At 35.0% G+C, this 20,255-nt stretch overlaps 1 protein-coding gene across 5 annotated transcripts in view; it reads left to right on the forward strand.

Moving 5' to 3' along the window:
• The window catches only part of ZBTB20 (zinc finger and BTB domain containing 20), an 804,941-nt gene that overhangs the window by 368,492 nt on the left and 416,194 nt on the right, over window positions 1–20,255 (forward strand). For 2 of the 5 annotated variants that reach the window (XM_054577269.1, XM_054577271.1), the window contains exon 1: window positions 3,705–4,289. The exons of the other annotated variants lie outside the window; for them this stretch is intronic. The gene's annotated coding sequence lies outside the window, so the exon portion shown is untranslated. Of the gene's footprint in view, window positions 1–3,704; window positions 4,290–20,255 lie in introns of those variants that run through there. 5 annotated transcript variants of the gene reach the window in all.

Here is a 20,255-nt window from a genome sequence, read left to right on the forward strand (position 1 = left end):
TAAATTTTTGCTGAAAAATTTTAATATACTTTGCAGCAGTCACTGAATTTTAATATACTATTTGATTTAAAAAATATAAACATGACTATACCCATTTATACCTGAAAAAGTAGAGACACCGAGGTTCAAAATATGTAAGATTGTTCAGGGTGTTTGTCTCATTCTACCAATTTGATACTGGTAGTATCATTCAGATACTCTGGGATTTGGAGCTTTAACACATGCTCTGTGATATGAAATTTGCTCCACATTGTCTTGATAATGTTATTTGGGTATTATAGATAAGAAGTCAGAAAACTGAGACATATGGGGATGTTAAATGACTTGTAGCAAATCATAAAGCAAGGTCACAGGAAAGCTGATAAGATCTTGGACTCCTTCACTCTGTGAACTAGCTACGACTAGTTTTCCGACAAGAAACATTTTTCTACTTCAGGGAATCCCAATTTTCACAATTGTGAAAGCTGGAGACTCTTGCTGAGAAAGAAAGCCTCAAGGGACAAGGAACTTTTATGAAAATTTAAGATTTTCAGCCTCAACCAAGTACAGCCCAATATATCAATTAGCACTTAACCTTTTCAGAATATTAGATTTCTAAAATTCTTGTTTAGATGAAAATATAAATTTGAAACTGGAACTTAATCATCTTTTCCCTTCTTCATTATCTAGTTATTTAATAAAACAGTAATTAATTACGTGTATACATATGTAAAATGCATAAGTTTGGAAATTGGTATATGGGATTTATTTGAGAAAAGTTTATTAAAAATAGCATCTACTTTGAAAGGTTTCTGTAATAACTTCTGCTTGCCGTTATTTTCAACCAGAAGAGATTTTCTTACATATGGAGACTTAGACAATTAGTTAATTAGGAAGCAGGGACCCAACCATGCCAAAAGTTTACTAAGTTGTTACCACTTCAGGTATTCTGGGCTAAAAGTACATGAAGTGATCTTCCATACTTTTACTTACTAACAATTATGACTACCTATGGAGAAAAAGCAGATTCAAGAAAGCTCTGACTGCCCAGAATATCCCACTCAGGTTAATGTGGCTCAGGCAGGCCCTATGCTCATTGTCAACTGCTAGTTTTCCTGTACAAATCTGATCTCGGTGAAAGGCAATAAAACAAGAACAAATAATGGAGGGTTCAGGCAGACCTTTATCCCAAAAGAATCCCCAGAGAAGAACTTTACATACACATTCTAGTAAATGAGAAGAACCTTTGTGAAGCCCCTCTAATGACTCCTCCCTGAAGAAGTACCCCATTTCATCTGATATTAACTTTACCAATGTCACTAAATGTATGTTCCACTAATATTCGTTCCATACTTTAGTCAAGGACTGGAGATGACTGGATTAAACTAAGGTCAAGAGAGAAGAAAGTATGTGGAGAGGGCATGAGAAGGCCTGGAGTTGGAGAATGCTGGTAGTTAGTCAAGGTAGCAGCATCAGATTACCTGAGGAGAACATATGGTTGTACTGAGTGGTGGTTTTCCCTATGAATTCCAAATAAGCTTTGCCATCTCTATTAAATAAAATGTAATGTTGTATTAATCCCTTGGAAAAGTAAGATTTTTTTTCTATTATTAACTGATAAATTCCTGTGTCATCTATCTCTATTTGTCAGCTCTGCTTTCTAAAACATGATCATTTCAGCTATATTGTTAACATTCTTAAAAGAAATTATATTAGCCTACCAAGTGCAGTATGCTTTATCTAAGACTTATTTACTTTTATTGTTGAAGGCAGGCATTTGGTCCAGAAATAGTAAATCTTAGTTATATGTGATAAGCTTGAACTCTGAATATTTTAAACACCATATACTGTGCACCTATACTGGACTACTTTTTATGCTATGCACCTAATGTACATTTGCTCCTCCAATTTTCACAATAAACCATTTACATACAAGAAAATCGAGCTTCAGAGAACCTAATTAATTTGTCCAAGGACATGCAGATAGTAAGTGACCAGGCTAGGATATCACACTTAAGCCTTTCTGACTCAAAGGCTTTCTCCCACCTTTCTAAACCACTATCTCATGCTCCTTCTAAAGATGTAGACGATTGTGAAATTACTTTTGAAGAGTCTATGCAGTTTTAATGAGGGAGAAGGGGGCTGCCATACATAGCATGCTATTCTGTGCTGCTGTGCAATTTGTTGAAGGATTTACTGACCTTGAAAGAGCCTTTTTGGGGGATTGGAGGCATCATTTCTTTGATTCAACATTTCAACCTTAGTACCAGACAGAGTGAACTCTCTGGCTAGAGTTATATATGTGATCACTAAATGGATATAGATTTTCCCCATCCTAATGGTCATACAAATAGGATTTATCTTATGGTACAATAAAAACAGAAGCTGTACAAGTATGTATATAGTAAAAAAGATAAATGGGCTGTAAAAAGCAAAAAGACAGCATGTGTCACACATTCCTCCTATTTGCCTAAGACAACTGAAACACTGAAAGCAAGAACAATATACTGTCACTATTAGTTCTGGAGATGCTGCATACCTTTCTGATCATATCAAGATATTCTAGTTTCGGGGAACTTTTTATTCTTAAGGAATTTATTTTTAAATCTCAAACTGTTTGCCATTATGGATATGAAATTATCATGCTTTAAATACCATAGTTCCTGAATGGCAATCTCATTCTAGTAGTTTTAGAAAGGATTCCAAGGGTTCCAAGGTTTGCCTCTCCATAGAATATTCTTCCTACTGGTGATATTTCAACTCTACCTTTCGAAACAGTCCATCACTTCTAGGAGGCCTGTCTTGTAGGTTTAAGCATACTTGTGTCATTGCTCTTGCTATATTGTGTTATAATTTTCTGTTTAGATGTGTATTTTCTCTTTAGAATCTAGTGGCTAAATTGCAAGCTTCTTCAAAGTATGTGCTTGGTACCTGCGATTATTCTGTCCCTCTGATAGAGTAGGTGCTCAATAAATACATTTCCAACAAACTTGCAGTTGCCCACACATGCATACACATACTGGGCACATGAATAAAATTTCCTATTTATTAGCATGATCCTCAAGTGCTTGCGAACGTTTTAACATTGCTTAAGAACAGAATGATATGTTTCTGAGTGCTCTAGTCACTTTGCAGGAAATTTTCTAGTTAAAAAAAAAAAATGTTTAACCTGTTTGTATTCTTTGTTTTTACTTTGAGCGTCACTTCTGCACATGAACTGAAGTCTGCTCTGAAGTACTGATTACTTAGTTGAACTACACAGACAGTGTTATGAATTTTATTTTTATTCATGCACCACCTGTTTGGTGGCTTTGTTCAAGCACATTATCTGTATGTTTAAAAAAAATACATGGATTGTGTCACTTAAATAGAGAAGTCTTATTTTCAAAAAAATTTTCTTGACTTAATACAGTGCTTGAGGTATAGTTGGGATTCAATAAATGTTCCTGGAATGCCGGAACAAATCAGCCATTATTGTTATCTGTTTTGAGATGAGGTATGAGATTTTAAAAAAATTTTTAAAAAACAATGAAATGCCTAGTATCAAACAGAAGGATAAGAGTAACTCTGACACTCCCAATTCTTTCCTCTGTGTTTCTAGACTGTTATACAGGCTCACTCAGAAATGCCGTATATTTCTGATTTCTCAACTTCACCCTGCAGTAAACTTTTGCAATCTGGAGGCTTTTTTGTAAATGTTGTCTGCCCGATGACTGCGTTGGCACCGAGGAGGCCTTAGCAGATAAAGTGGAGGAACATATGGCTCTCATCTGAATACAAATTAGTGGACATAGCGTGGTAATTCAGCTGAGATGTCCTCTATATTGTAAGCTGAAAGAGTATGATTAGAGGTGTTTATAAACGGCGTCTGAATTCCCCCCACACCTCTCCCAAACCCCCTTCCACTGTAGTTTTATCTGCCTGAATCATAGCCATCTAGCGTCCCAGTCTCACTGCATTATTTGTTAAAATGGCCAGCATGAGGAATTATTAATTAAAGCTAACAAATCACCCTGACGAGCTGTGCCCTGGCATGGCTGAAGGTTGATTGGTGAAAGTGTTCTCCTTTGGAGAAAAGACTTTTTGTGCTCGTGACGCAGTCAGGGACGGATTATTGAATATTCAAGTTAGGAGAAAAATCACAGGACAAGCAAATTGAGTATTTACTGGCAAATAATTGCTCTCTTAAGCTGTGGCTCTCTTCCTAAATTCTTGACATTCCCGAGGGTTAGAAAGAAACACAGAAAAATGCATCGGTGCAGAGTACATTTCAAAAAATATATGTAGACTGATGTTTCAGACTTGTGCAGGTAAGTGTGATTGTGTGTGCATGGAAAGTGAAAGAACAAGGGGTGGCAAGGGAAAGATGGGGAAATTTTTAATATGGTGAGTTTTTAAAATCCATTTGTTGTTTATTGGAATACTGGTCGGCGTATTTCTAAATTGACTGAGAATTTAGTTTCATTGCTGCATTTGTTGTGAAAGTTAGAGAAATGAGGAGGAGGGAGGATTTTCTGAGTTATTTTATGTTTTTATCACAGAGGAATATGTTAATGTTTTGCCCCAATAATAGTTACAAACTTGGCTCTGATATTTGTAGGAACATGCGTAAAATTATTGTCTGATTTAAGGATCTTGAGTTATTCTCAACCTTGTTAATTATGACCTATCTTAACAGTGTCCTAAACACATTTGGTTACAACTATTGCATTTGTTTCTTAAACTAAATTCTGTTTTACGTTAGAACCAAGCTAGTACTTGTTCAGAATTTCTAAAAGGACATTACAGTGTTGGAATACGTAGTAACTAAAACTTTGGGCTTCTGTAATAACCAAAGTGTCCTTATTGTCAATTGTTTGGTCTCTTTATCTGAAATGTTGATCAGACTACTGAGTTTTGTGGATATTGTGAGATAAGTGAAACTAGTTTAGAGGTTTTTTCCAATCAAATTTAAATACGTAAAAATGTAAGTATGGAAATAAAGTTTCATTTTATGTATACAATGTAGACATTAAGAAACAGCTACTCTCCTGTGTATCGCTAGATTATATGAACAGCATTATCAAAATACATATATACATTTGAGGATGAATTTCATATTCTGTAACAACCTGGAAAATATGCTTTTATCAACAACAAACTGTTTTAAAAATAAGAATAATAGGCTGACAAAGTAGCATTTTAGGGTTGTAATGACTATGAATAACATGGATTTAAAACAAATGCATAAACATAATTTAAACTACATTAACTAATTAATAATTGCAAAGTGCTTTAACAATAAAGCATCTAAATGATAGTAATAGTAATAGGAATAATAATAAAAATGAAAACCTGGCAATCACCCAGAATTAAATCAGATGACTTTCATAAGGTTTTAGAGAATCACAATTTTAAAATACAAGTGTATAAAACTTACATTTTACCTTCTGGTATATTTCTTGAACCAAGTAATATTGTGCTAGTTAAGATTCTTCCTTAGTCTATTCTATTTTTAATATATATATATAGTTTGCCTTAGTAAGTAGAATAGATTTTATAAGACAGTTTAGAAAATAAATATTAAAGGTTTCATTCCCACTAGATAACATTTTGTCCTCAGATTTCAAAAGGCAGCTTCCTTAAAGTTCCTTGTGGCTATGTGAGGGCACAATTTGGTTCATTATTTTGAAATTGCAAAGGGGGCATTTAAAGCATATGTTTAGAGACTAAACCATCTGCCTGCTTTATTATGAATACCAGAAAATTATGAGGACTTGGAAAGGCTCAAAAATTGAACCAGAGCTCTATACAAGATTAAAAAAATACAGCACTTTATTTTTTTTAAATGTTTTGTAACCACTTACTTTTGCTAAGTATTTCATCAGTCTTCTGTGGTAGAATAGTATCATTATCCCCTTTTGATATATGGGGAATGAATGGTAAAGTGTAGTTAAATGACATGAACCTATGGCAAGTTAATAGTAACATTTCCTCTGTGATTTAATGCACTAAATTTAAATACCTTTTGGAGTTTGGGATTTACTTGTCAATAGTGAAACTCACAGTAGATTGGAGAAACATTATGAAATGGTGACTGCTGGAACAAAAATGAAGTCCAGCTGCTCGCTCTGGACTATCTACAAATGAGTTGCCAGAGACGTGCGGAGGTCAGACTAAAAGCACTTCTGTAATCCAACTGTGATGTAATGGAATTATGAATCAGCTATTGGTTGCCCATGCTGGGGGGAAAAACAAACAAAAAATGAGCACTACTTGGCATTATGATAGAATGGCACTGTGTTCCCTTGGTATCTGGAAGGATATGAGACCCAGAAATTAATAGTAGAGCAAAAATCATATTAAGGTCTAAAGCATAATAATACTTCAGCCCAGAGTGGTCATATAAAGACAAATTGAGGTAAGTATCTTTGTTAAAATGTCTAGTGCCCAATTGGAGTTCTTCTAACTTACCTGAGTTTTGCTAGAAGAAGACTTAGACTAGCTGGAACATTGTCAGAAGAAATGAAGAAAATAGACTAAACACAGCCTGAATATCAGCTTTCAGTGTTGAGGTTACTTACTGCTATTTGTTGCTTAATAAAAATTATTTAATTAAAGGAGAATAAAAATGAAGGCAAAGGATTGAAGTGCTTGGTTTGAAGACTCTAAGTAAAATATATGTATATATTTAAAATACATATAAGTAAATAATATATACATATGTTATTACATGTATAAATGTATAATTTTTAGAAGAAAAATATTTTCAAATTTGTACACTTTGTTAGGCTTCTTAAGCCTCTGGACTTTTTATGTACAGCCAGTCTAAAGAGTGAACACACAGCTTTTAACACAACGGTAGCTGGCTTTGAGAACTTTAGGATCTGTTGAGGAAAGTATCCGTGTCCAGTTTCATATGGATCTTCTCATAGTGGTATTTAATGTTATGCCTCCTTCAATTGCAATCTTACTAATAATCAAGTGACTCTAATAGCCCAAAGACTACAAAATATCTCCATTATTTGAGGAGGTTAGTTTTTATTTTTATTTTATATTTTGGGTGTTTGATATATATACCACACACACACACACACACACACACACACACACACACTTCTTTTAATTTTGGTTTCTTCATTTCTTTCAAGCACATTGTTCCAATAAAGTAATCAAAATGGCTGACAAAGAAAAAAATACATGAATTAGACATAGATGAGAGAGATAAGCAAAATAAAACAAAACAAAGAACAAGGATGTAAAAATGGAATCAAGACTGAAGTTGGAACAAAAACTACGTTTAGTAAAGTGCTGTATAGTTGCCCTTAAGCTCTCTTGCATCCAAGTCAAAAAGAAAACTATGACAAGTTATGCAATTTTCTACATTCATAAGAATAATAAAATAATTTCCATCATTAATTAACTAGAGCTCTTGAAGAATGACAGACTCTGAATTTAGAGAACTCAGTGCTGAGACTTCCATTGAAAATAATTACAGGCTGCAGAGACCTAAAGGTCAGGGCAGAGCACAAGCCGTACCTTCCCTGGGGTATATGTGGGGGAGTAGACTTCCAATCCCAGGAGATAAATTTCAGGGGGAAGGGAGCAATGATGTTGACAAGGCCAAGGTCTTATAGGAAAGTAGGGCGTTAAAGAGGGATTTTTAAAAGTATTCATATAAATATATAAATAAATATAAAAGTATTTCACATAAATATATATTTTAAAAAGGTACCCATTTTTATAATAGCCATTAAAACACATTTTATCAAATAAAGCTGTTGAATCAATATTGCTTCCCTAAGCTGTTCATGAAACATTGCTGGACAGCCTCCATTCTTCTCCCAGTTTTACTTTAAACACACTGTCAGTCTTTGTGCAATTTTAAAAAGAGAATTTTCTGGCTGGAAGTGTACTGTTTCTTTTCCTTGTGTCTTCTCTTGGTTCATTTTCAAAAGTCTTAGTAAAGTGCATGGTCTTTTCACAGGTAATTTTAATGGTTAAGTCATATTGAGTAAGCTAGCCTTTTCTCCACATTGAAAAAGGTGAAGCGTAAGTATTTCTTTTCATATGACCTTTACAGCCCGATCCATAGAAAGTAGCCCAAGGACCACCTGTATCAGAACTAGTAGGGTGGTTGTCAAAAGGAAGATTCCTGGACCCCATTTCAGAATTTCTGAATTAGAATCTCTGAGGATAAAGCCTAGGCATCCGTAGTTTAGAAAGCTACCCAGGTTAGTTATGCACACTGAAGTTTGAAAACCACTATTTCAAGATTGTGCCTTTAAAATTTCTAGTATATGAATATAAAATGGTAGGATTTTCATACCACAGTTGGTGAGGATTTATTATATTAACACTGACCAAAACCTTGGTGCATGTTCAATAGTAAGTGATGATTGCCTGCTAATAAAATGAGGAATCAAGCTTAGAAAAATATTCTGCATTTTTTTGAACCTTTTAAGCCATGTCCCACCATTGTAGAAAATATTCTTTAATTTTTTTAGCTATCTTTTATTGAAAACTACAGTATGCTCAGTCATATGTTGGGGCTATCGTATGTTAGAGACACAGAGATGAAAAAGAATTAAGTTAGTCTATTGCCTGAAAAAAAACTTATAATCTAGAATAACTTATTATTACTAGGATATTATCTTCTTCATACTAGGATGAATTGCCACATAATCTCCTCTTGTGTAAAACCTAAGATTTCCATTGTATTTATTTAGTGTATGTATACATTTATTGATAGCTTCATATAGTAGGATGCTGCTACAATTTGGAAGCTGCAAAACATAAACCCTCATAGGTTCTTCCTTCTTCCCCTCATTGGTGACAGTATCCACCAAGACAAGAGTGGGAGATATCATGGGGACCCTCTAATTTAATTTCTCCCATCATCTATCAGTCATTTGTTACCAGGATCCTTTTTGAGAGAAGGAAAGCTGTGAGTGAGTGCACCTGACATGATGAAGACTTTCATGTTTTTTTCTACTCCCCCTCGGGGGGCTCAGCCAAGCTATAGGAAATGCTAGACCTTATATGGCAGCAGCCTCCCTAGTTGGCCTGTGGAGAAAGATATGGAGGGGCTCAAGCTGCTTCTGCCTAGTACTCGGCTCCCAAGTCTCAGCAGTGCAAGAAATTGTGTATGGATAGGCTAGAAGGGCATATTATGCATGAAGGAATTTGGTGCTGGTCTGAGGAATAGGATGAGAGCCTGAAATTTCATTGGCTATTCATGTTTTCCTGGGAAAGGACTGGAGACACCCACCCCCTCTATTAGTTCCAGAACAATATGAGAAATACTATAAAAGCTTCTATATTTTTTCCTTTCCTTCCCTTCTTTTCAAAACATATTTGTTGAGTATTTAGTGCCATGTTCTCTTATAGGAACTAGGGATACAGTGGTGAATAAAATAAAGTCTCTGGTTTTATGAAATATATTAGGCATAAAATATAGTAGAGTATATAACATATTAGGTGTAAAGAGGGAATAAAATTACTAAATATAAAATGTAAAGTAATATAAATATAATAAGCTCTCTTTGGACATGTTGTCTGCTGCTTTCTCCCTTACTTCCAATTATGTTCATGTCACTGCATAATATGTATGTGTGTGTGTGTGTGTAAATATAAATATATTCCTTGGTGCATTAGTAAACTTTGCTGGGGAACAGAACAGTCAATTCAGAATACCTCCTGTTGTGGGAAGCTCTTTCTCAGGAAGACCTGTACACAGTGTAAGAGGAGAAACAAGCCACCTGCAAGGACCAGAAAGTGTGCACAGTCAACAACAAGATCATTCCTTTTCTTCTCTTTGCTTGTCTAATGTGTGTGCATTGTTGTTTGTTGGTCATTTTTTTCTTAACTGAATGCTAGTGTTCAGGATTCCCAGGGGTCTAAGAGGTAAGATAGTTATGGGGTCAATCTTCAAGGGACTAAAGATACAGGAGAGAAGACAATTAACAATGGGATGAGGCTTTGATAAGGTGCTGTGGAAGACAGAGTAAAGCATATTGTACTGTCCTAAAACACATCAGAGAGTAGAGTGACAGGAGAGGTGTCCCAGAGAGAGTTATGTGTTAACTGAAAGAACATAATAACAAAACAAAACAAAAAGAGTTTTAAATAAACTGTAGAAAGTATAGTCTTAAAAATAATCTGTTAAAGTTCTAATTTTTTAACTGATCATCTAAGTAGTATGTGCCCTCAGCAAAAATATTTTAGACAATAGGACAGCATATTTTATTAACAGGGGTGAGAGATGGAAATCATCTGTTAACTTATCATCATAGAAACTGTTGTTAACATTCATTAGACTTCTTTTTTTTTTTAAGCATGTATTATGTTCTAGGATTATCCAGCCACACTATCCTCTCAGAAGGGAGCATTTTAATTAGCAGGCACTATGAACTCAAACTTTAACTCCTATTAGCTGTTTTCAGATTTGGGCAATTCAAACTTTAACTCCTATTCAGATATGGGCTTACAGCCAGCTGGGTCCCAAACCTACTTGATGTACATAGAACAAAACAAATGCAGTATTCTTTTGAACAAACATCATAGAGCCTGCTATAACCCCACCTAGTGTAGGAATGAGAGTCAGACTCATTGGCTCTGCTTCTGTATTTGTGTAATCTTTGGCAAGTTTTTTGACTTCTCTGTATCTCAGTGTCCTTCTCTGTTAAATTGGATTATTAACAATACATATCACATGAGATATTTTGAGAAATAAATAATGCATGTAAAGTGTTAATCACAGTACTTGGGACATAGTAAAATATTCCATAAATGTTATCATTATTACGATGCCAATTATTATTATTATTGTTACAGTTATTTTCATTACCAAGTAAACTTACTGAAAATATATTTTGTCCAGTACCCCACTCCATTATCACTACTGACTAAACTCAAAACACATTTCCTACTGAGGGTGGGTCAGAGATATCATCTTTGTGACACACATTAAGAATCTGGGTTTATAGATGAAAATTATAATACAATTCAGCTCACTAGCTAAATAACATTATGCAGACTAATTTCCTGTTTCTAGGTAGAAATCATGTTTAAATCTGCCTTAAATGCCCTTCATGTTATGGATTTTGTTTCCACAATTTGTGACTAACTAGGTTTGTTTTATTAAAAGGAATTTTTAAATCCAAATCCCTAATGCTTTTCACATAGTGCTACACTTCTTTGTACCATCAATGACTGAAAAGGATTAGAAATACAATTTTACCTAAAGAGGCCTCTTTAGGAAGGAGAAGATCCTACATTGTCAAGTTCTATATTTTAGCATGAGAGTGAACAAAGACATCTAGCCTAACAGATGCCACATAGTAGGTGCTAAAAGATCTTTTAGTTCTGAATTACATTTTATAAGAAAAGGCATGTAAACATCAGTGTAGATATTCTGTAGAAGCATAAGTGATTTGAAGAGAATATTGACTCAATGGAACAGCAGTGTATTAGGAAAAAAGCAATTGTATGGAACTTGACAACATATTATGTTAACTTTCAAAACTGTAGGCTTGCATCTATATGAAAAGCAGAACTATATAGTGAGAATAATGTCAACTCTCTAGTTGCACAGACATGTATTTGATTATCAACTCTGTATTTACAAATTACTGTATGATCATAGACATGCCATCTTAGTATCTAAATCCTCAAATGGAAAATGGAGCAATAACGGCTGCATTATATGGTATATGTGCATAGTACATAGAAGAGTTCTTGAAACATAATAGATACTCAGTAAATGATATTCACTAACAACAGCAATAACGAGAATAATCTGTAAAGGCCCTGTGTACATGAACATAAGCTCATACATGACTTATCTGTATTAATGTATAATTACTAATCCTTAAAATTGTCTTGGTTAATGTTTGACACAATAGGAATTCTGTGTGCAAGATTTTCCTATTTAAATGCCTTCATGAAAAGATTTGCTTTCGTTATTTTCATTAAATGAAAATAGAATTCAAAAATCTAAAATTAACTTTTTTCTTGAAAAATGACAGTAAAAGCAGACACAAAGGACTTGCTACAAAAATAGTCAAATAATTTGGATTTTATGCAAATAAAGAGCAGGGGTAACACTCCAAATGGTAGAAAAAGTGAGTTAACTTGAGAAACTCTTAAGTGACCCCAAATTTGAATAGTATTAATTGTAAGTTTTTTAAAGGTCAAAAATGCTATTATTCCTAGTTGCAGTGGTAGCTACATATGGAAAATGGCTGCAGAGATTCACAATACAAAAATAGTTCATTGCTAAATTCAAAATTCTGTTAATGTCACAAACAGTGGGATGTGAAACACAAATGAATTGTGATGACAGTTGAGTTCCAAGCTGCCTATTTTTTCCCTTAAAGCTGCCCATATTTGGCTTTATATTTTCCCCAGTCCTGATTTAACCCATCAATATTAGTATTTTCTGAAGCTAGCTCCACCTCAGATCATACCACACAAGGATTTTATTTCTGAGAAGTACTCCTCAGGTCCTAGGAATTTTGCTCTCACTGCTTGTCTTCCCACAGATATATATTTTTGAATCTCTCTTTATCTCTCACCTTAAAGTCAATTTTGATCACTTTTTAATCTACAGTCTTTTAGGCCTCAATACTGCTCTGTACTCCACTTTTCTCTAGTGTTTAAAGAGTCATTCCATTCTTCTTCACTGGCAGTTTATTTCTACAGAGCGCACTGATCCATGTTGCTTCGATTTGGGACACTTCCTGTCATCCTGATAACCATTATATCTTTTCTTCTATAGTTTTTGAAAATTTGGTTTTCTAAATGTCACTCTTATTCTTTATGGTGGAAGGTCTTTATGATGTTGGATTTGGGGAACAACACTAGATACACAATTTATGAACTGAATAAAGCTCTCTTTTTTTAAAAATTTTTTAAAAGATTTTATTTATTTATTTTTAGACAGAGGGAAAAGGAGGGAGAAAGAGAGGGAAACATCAGTGTGTGGTTGCCTCACACACGCCCCCTACTGGGGACCTGGCCTGCAACCCAGGCATGTGCCCTGACTGGGAATCAAACCACTGAACTTTTAGTTTGCAGATCAGCACTCAATCCACTGAACCATGCTAGCCATAACTAAAGCTCCCTTTTAAATACAGGAGTTCCATACAACCATAAGCTAGTTTGTCTTTTGGGAAATATAAAAATAAAAAATAACGCAATATCTTTTCCTCAAGCTCATGGAAATTAGAGATATATGATTTAGCCACAGTTTTCACATACAGTAAAGCAGTGGTGGAAGGAAGCTTCAGATCAAGAATCTTTATTGTCTAGGATAATAGTATTCAGGCATGGTTTTCCAGTTTGCCTTTGTGTAACTGGACCATTAAGTTTGCCAGTTTACATTCCAAGCCCCAAAACTTTGCTTTGGGGGTTAGTGTGGGTTTGTTTTATCACTTTGCCACAACGACTTAAATTGGTTCAGAGCTTTTAAGAGGAGCTCCTGAAATTTCACTAGAATTTAGAGTGAGATTTTAGCTTTATAAAAAGAAACTATTTAAAAAACAAACAAACAAACAAAAAATAAAGCCTGGGACCATTTTCTTCAAATAGTCTCCTGAAAAAAAATTATAAAAACTTTATTGTATGATGTTAGGTTTTGGATTACATATAATGAGTGCTTTTCCTGGGCTGAATCCCTTAGGTTCACCCTTCCTCTGGTCACAGCGTATGTTCAATTTCTTTCATTCAAAGTCTGGCCATTGCCAATTTTGATATGTATCTTCACTATAATTTATTACTCAAAATTTGAAATGGGCTAGATGTTTCACTTTTTGAGGATTCAGAAAGTTTTATTGTGTATTTGTCAAAATCGCTGTAGAACTTGGCCCCAAATCTTGTTTTTTAAACAAATATTGGCATTTTTCTAAAAATCTGAATACCATTAGCTATTTTCACCCTTTCTCCTAATCTCAAATTTCTTCAGCTTTTATTCTCTCTAAATTATCGAGTCCTGGAAATATAAGTGAAAATTAAGAGTTCTAGAAGAATATCATAGGAAGGTTTACTATTCTTAGTTGTATTCAAAATAGACTTCCTATCATGCTGTTTGTAATCTATAGTGTATTGTTTTCTCAAATGTAAATTATGTAGATATTAAGGTGTGTTCGCAGATACTCATTAGCAAAATTATGGAAGAAAATCCCACATGTAAATACCACACCTTCCCCCTGTACTGTGAATCTTGGACATGAGAAAATATATTTCTAACAGTGGGATATCATGTTGTGTTTGGTGAATTTTAACATTTGCATTCCGTGGTGTTCATGTTTATGAAGCACCGAAGACTTATGACTTCTTTTTTCCTTTTAGCTGCACATGGCTCCATCTAATAAATTTTGAATACAGATTTAATATGGTCATAATCCCAATCATACCACATTTTAAAACAATGTTCTAGACTGTTTCTCTGCCAGCATGACTCCACAAAGAAAATGAAACCAACCCTAACAAAACCTTCCTTAAAACAGAATAAAATGGGGCTCGCAAGAACTGCTTTGAAAAATGGTTTGAACAGTGACTAAAAACCAATTTTTTAAAACACTGTTGTAGCCATTTCAAGCTGTGGAGTGGACAGTACACAGGAAAAATCGATAAAAGGAAAAGATCTTTATCTGTCACAGGAAACCTAAAAATACCTTTAAGACGAATTCCCTTTCTGTGCATCTATTATTGCATTCCACCAAAAGGTGTTGAAAAAAAAATCAGCTAACTTCTACTAGAACAAAGTGTCCAGACAAGCAAGTCTGTAAATAATTAAAAGAATAAACTAGATTAGAAGAAGGGAATTGAGAGGTGGGGGGAGGAGATTAGGGACTTGAAATGTTGAGTGTACCAAAACCAGAAAACCCAAGGAAACAAAGAACGCATTCTTCAAAAGAAGATATTTTCCATCCTTCACCAGGAACACAGAATCGATAGTCTGAAAATAGAAGCCCTTTGGTTAAGGTTGGTGGGAAGAACACAGCCTTCACAATGGCTTCACTAGGTTTTCAATTGCCCAGGGCAATCTGATCAGTGCGTCAGTGTTTCTAGAATTGAGTAAACCAAACCAGGATGAACAACATATGGTTTAATAGTTAACTTTTAAAGCAAGGGACAGGGAGATGCTTTATGCCACGGTCCCAGTGTTCATTCCAATCTCATTGCTAAAGTCTGTCCTGAGAGCATTTACAGCTTTCTGGAGAGTCTGACTTTGGCTGAACCCTGAAGATAAAAATACAGCCTTAACGACCTCCTTGTCCTGGAGTCTCCCTTAATACAGGTGAATCTTTGTGATAAATCATGCTCTAGAATCCAAATTATTGGTATTATTACCAATATTTTTGTTACTCCTTCTTATGTTGGCAGTTGTCTCTCCATTTACTTATTCTAGAAATAAGTGAAAGTTTTGTGAATATTCAGAGTTGTTTTCTCTGAGTTTCTCTGGGAAAGTTTGTTATTTTCCAAGTTGGAAATTTGAGATATTCTGAAATGTAGCTGTATGTAGAAGTCTAATTCTGCTTTTTAACGATCATGGAGAGAAAAGATCCGAAAAACAATCTGTTATTCTACAAAGGGAGAGGACAAAGGAAGGAAGAGAATTTTGTCTGATTCAGTTTCCAGTGCTCAGTATTGTTTAGATAGTGGTATTTTTATTAAGGCCTCTGCTTTGTTAGAATCTTAATCAGTCTCTTCTCTATGACTAAGAGAATCTTCCCAACTCTAAACATCTTCTCCATCTCTTCAAAATAGAGTAACCATGGCCTAGGAATAGGCATTGGGATATGAACAAGTACTAAGGGAAAGAAAACAAGAAAATTGAAGGCAAATTCATGATAAGCACTGAGGTCCTGGAACTATTGGAAGAATCAGGTATAGAGTTACTGTTAGTTTTATAGATAAAATAAACAGCAACAGAAGCAACAAACAAACAAAAAAATCATACTTCTCACTCCCCTCTCCCTGATTCCATTTAAAAACAACCACCACTCTAAAAATAGCCCAGCAAAGAAAAAATGCATATATCTGTATTTTGGGTGTATGACCATATACTTTCATTGTAGTTAGTCTGCCACACATTAACAGAATTATATGTTTGTGTTGTTTCTCAAAGATCATCTTTGTGCATGTCTCCCTAGTGTTCTAATAGTGTTAGTATTTTCTCTTCTCAATTCCCTGTTATTTGAACTTTTTTTATGTGTACCAGAAAGCTCTTTTCTCTGGCCTCTTTGCATACATTCTCCTTTTTACTAGGAAAAATGGGTGATTCTATATGATGCCTTTTAAAGTGATAAGATGGCAAGGACAGGTTTTGAACAATATTTTTCCAGTATTATTGAAAAACTAGTAACTGTATCTCCTATGTCCACACAGAGTAGCTGCATAAAATGAAAATTCTATTCATGGCTTTTCCGCATTTATACAGTGACTATTGCACTAGTACCTAGGCACTTTATGTTATTTCCTGTTTTTATAATTTACCACCTGATCATTCCAAAGGGCTTTTTACAATCAGAGAATTTCATTAACAACCCATTCCCTTGCTCTTTGTTTTTCTGCACCCTTGCATGTAAAAGTATCAAGCACCTTAACAGCTATATTAGATAAATAACAGTAAAAAGATCCAGTGTTGCTGACAGGAGGAAGTGGGAAAAACCCCAAAGCATCTCCTAAAATTTGGTTTATAATTTATAGTATCAAAATAATATTATAGAAGTGTGTGTATGTATATATATATATTAGAGTGAAAGCACAGTGATATTTATCATGGCTTCCACCATTGCAGTAATCAGAAGTCAGGTGAGCAATCTGCACTCACAAATACAGAGGTCTGGGCAATTGCACCTACTCACTGAAGAAAGCTTGTGATTTCTTATTGCTTCTTCTGCTGCCGTTAGTCCAGAATTATAGAAGTCAATTCATTTTAAAATCCAAAAAGTTACTGTTATATTTTTAAGCTAAGAAGATAGTGACTTGTTTATAAAAAGGTTCATTGTGATTATGGATGAAAGTGCATGCTTAGTACCTTAACAGTTTGATTGAATTAAAATCAAGTTCACTCTGGGGTTTCCTTCTCAGTTTTACTCCTTGCATTCTCTTTGACTCCAAGCTAATTGCATAACCTTTGGTTGACTTGTGCCTGGTCTACACATTCAAAGTGAAATTCAGAAATGAGGTTATTAATCTCACTGATGTGGGCTAAAACATTATTCCTCTAAATATTTCCGCGAGAGAATTTTAGATTTTGATTTAAGCAGATAGTCATAAAAACTAACAATTTTACTCACAAGCTCCTTTTATCCTTAGACAACAACCGTAATGAAGTGGATGCATCAGAATCACCTGGAGATGATCGGAGTCACTTGGTGCCTTGTTAAAACACAGATTGCTGGGCCCTACCCCAGACTTTCTGATTCCAAGTCTAGGGTAGAGACCGATAATTTGAGTTTCTAACAAGTTTCCTGGTAAATGCAGGTGGATAGGACACTTTGAAAATCACTGCAGTAAGAGAGATGTGGCTTAAGTACAGAGAAGGGAAACAGGCTGAGAGTGGCCTTGACCATGGCAGTGAAGTGGCAGAGTGCAGATGCAAACCGAGGGCTTCTGAGGTGAAATCGTAGTGTCTTTCTATTACCCACACTTTTTTCTTCTACTACTTTTATGATTTGAATGGATTTCTATTGCCTTCAGATCCTGAGTAAAATAGCATTGTAAAGGAGTGGAAATTTGATCTTTTTCCCTTGGATCTAGTAGCTACTCTTATTGGACTGATGAAAGGAGAGGAGCAAGCCATACCAAAGGTTAGCGATTACTTCGGTACGAAGGGCTCTTAAGGCCAGCCTTTACTTCCCCTTTGGGAGAATAATCACTTTGAGCCTGCTTTGTGTTCATTCGTTGTAGCCTGTAGATAGATGTGAACAGGTTCTCCTTGGTGAATTTGTGACATATTCTGCTGTGAAAATGCTTTGTAAAAATTTCCACATGTATATTACTTCTATAAATAGTCATCATGAACAAATGTGGCAAGAAGTACATGATGGGACAGTGGAAAAGCCACTGCAAAATAATTGAGGACACCTGGTTTCTAGTGTTATCTTATCCGAGCATGGGTCTACTGACCTTCCTGGGAGGCAAACAGCATAGTGCAGTGATTAGCAATCCAGGCTGTGTGTTTCAGTCACCCAGGGGTATTTAGAAATAAGCACCCATGTCTGGGCCTCATGCACAAGAAATCCTGATTAATTGTTCCAGTCTAGGGGTAGAGTGAACATCAGTAGAATTTCCTGGGTGATTCTAATGTACAATCTAAGTTAAGATCTACTGGCCTGCTGGTTAAGAGCCTGAATTTTGAAATCAAACATATCTGAGTTCATATTTTGGCTCTTCCATTTAACTGTACACCTTTCAACAAGTTATTTAATCTCTCTCAATTTTTTTGTTTTCTCATTTATAAAATACAGTAACGATACTTGCTTTGCAGGATATTTGTAAGAATTGAATAAGATGATATGTTTAAATGTTTAACATAGTTCCTGGTTTGTAGTACAGATCTATTGCTGTTAGCTGCTGTTATTATTGTAACATACATTTGGTTCTCGACCTGTAAAGTGAGTGGGACACTTTAATTTATGAGATGGAGGACAAATATCTTATGAGTCTCTATAGATCCTTGTCTGTCACCTTATCCACAGTATCCTATTCAGTCCCATCTTGCCTTTTTACTTCCTAAATATGCATATTTTGTTGGATGCAGTCTTGGACAGACTCAACATTTATGACCATATTTTACCAATTTTTATTACTATTCTGCCCTCCTCCTTCCTGTTAAGATTGAAAACTTGAAAAAACAGAACCAACCCACCTAAATTCCCATATAGGGTAATGGAGTTATGATCTATGGTTGGCATATAGTCTTTAGAAACAAAGAGCAAAGCTTTGTAAACATCTATGAAAACTAACACAGCTCCTCAGCTGATTGCTGTCTTTCTCTCTTCACCCATTCTAAGAGTCCAGTCATTGGAAGCTTTCATCACAGAGAAGGGAGGGTGTGCACACCTTTTATGAAGATTATTGCAATTTATTAATTCCCTTCATTTTCCTTGTTTTCCTCCTGTAAATCTTAAAGAAACCTTAGTACACAAATGAGTAGTAACAAAGTCTTAAGACAGTCATGGTTTTCTAAGCCCATTTGTCTATTTTCTAAGTTTACTTTTTAGAGCATTTTATATCAGCAATTTAAAAAATTTGACCTTTTTTTGAAAAAAACTCCTCTCATATCTCCCTTAAAGTATACTATGTTTTTGAATGCACAGAGAGGAGTTATTTGACTGTCCAGTAAAAGTACAGATGGTTCCATTTTCCTTGACTCATCTGAACAACACACATTAGTCAGGTCACATGCCGATTTGGGAATTTTTGTAGCAATAGGTCACTTGCCGAGGTTTGGGGCACATAAAAGACTATTTGCCTGGCTTTTAAGTTTGTGGATCTTACACTGTGCCTGGCATGGAGATAGGAAGGACTTTTTTTTTTTCCCCCAGTAAGCTTTCTCACTGTGTTTTGAAAGGAAAAGTTGAAACAGAGTCCCTACTGAGATTTTAACATGTTCCATGGTGGTAACCATAGGAAATAGGGAAACAGAAAACTTTTGGACAGAAGGAAGCCAAGGAGTCTATCTCAGCTTGTCGCTCACCTCTCAGAGAGCAGTGGGATTCTACAATATTATTTTTATCTAGGTGTATATCTAATACTTTGTATTTCTATAGCTTGCCTTCTGATAAAAGAGAAACATTGCTACTGATCATCATGAAAAAATTTGCTCTCCAAACCATACTCAGTTCCCTCTTCTGGAAAACTCAATGGAAACATTCATTCAGATGTTAATAAAGCTAAATCATGGTCGTTTTTATATGGAAAAATCCATTTTGATGTTTCAAGGGACTCTCAAAGGGTGTTATGATAGAGCCCATGTAAACTCCAGTAATGGAGAAGAATACTTGTTTCACATAAATATATATAAACACAGTAATGGTATTTTTCTTCATTAAATTCAGAGAGTTTACACCCACACTCTCTCTCTCTCACTCACTCATCTACCTACTTTCCTCCTTCACCTGCCCCTGCCATAACCTGGAGGATCAGAAATGCTGAAATCTAAATCAGCTCCCATTTCTGCAAGATTATATAACACCAAGTGAAAGCACTTAACAAACAGATCTATAGGTATTCTTGCCTAAAAGCTTAATTATGAACATTTTGGTGTATGGTTGTGTACC

The sequence above is a fragment of the Pteronotus mesoamericanus genome, unplaced genomic scaffold (assembly GCF_021234165.1).
Source record: "Pteronotus mesoamericanus isolate MK-2021 breed Mesoamerican mustached bat unplaced genomic scaffold, CSHL_Meso_final contig_42, whole genome shotgun sequence".
In the NCBI taxonomy this organism is placed as follows: Eukaryota; Metazoa; Chordata; class Mammalia; order Chiroptera; family Mormoopidae; genus Pteronotus; species Pteronotus mesoamericanus.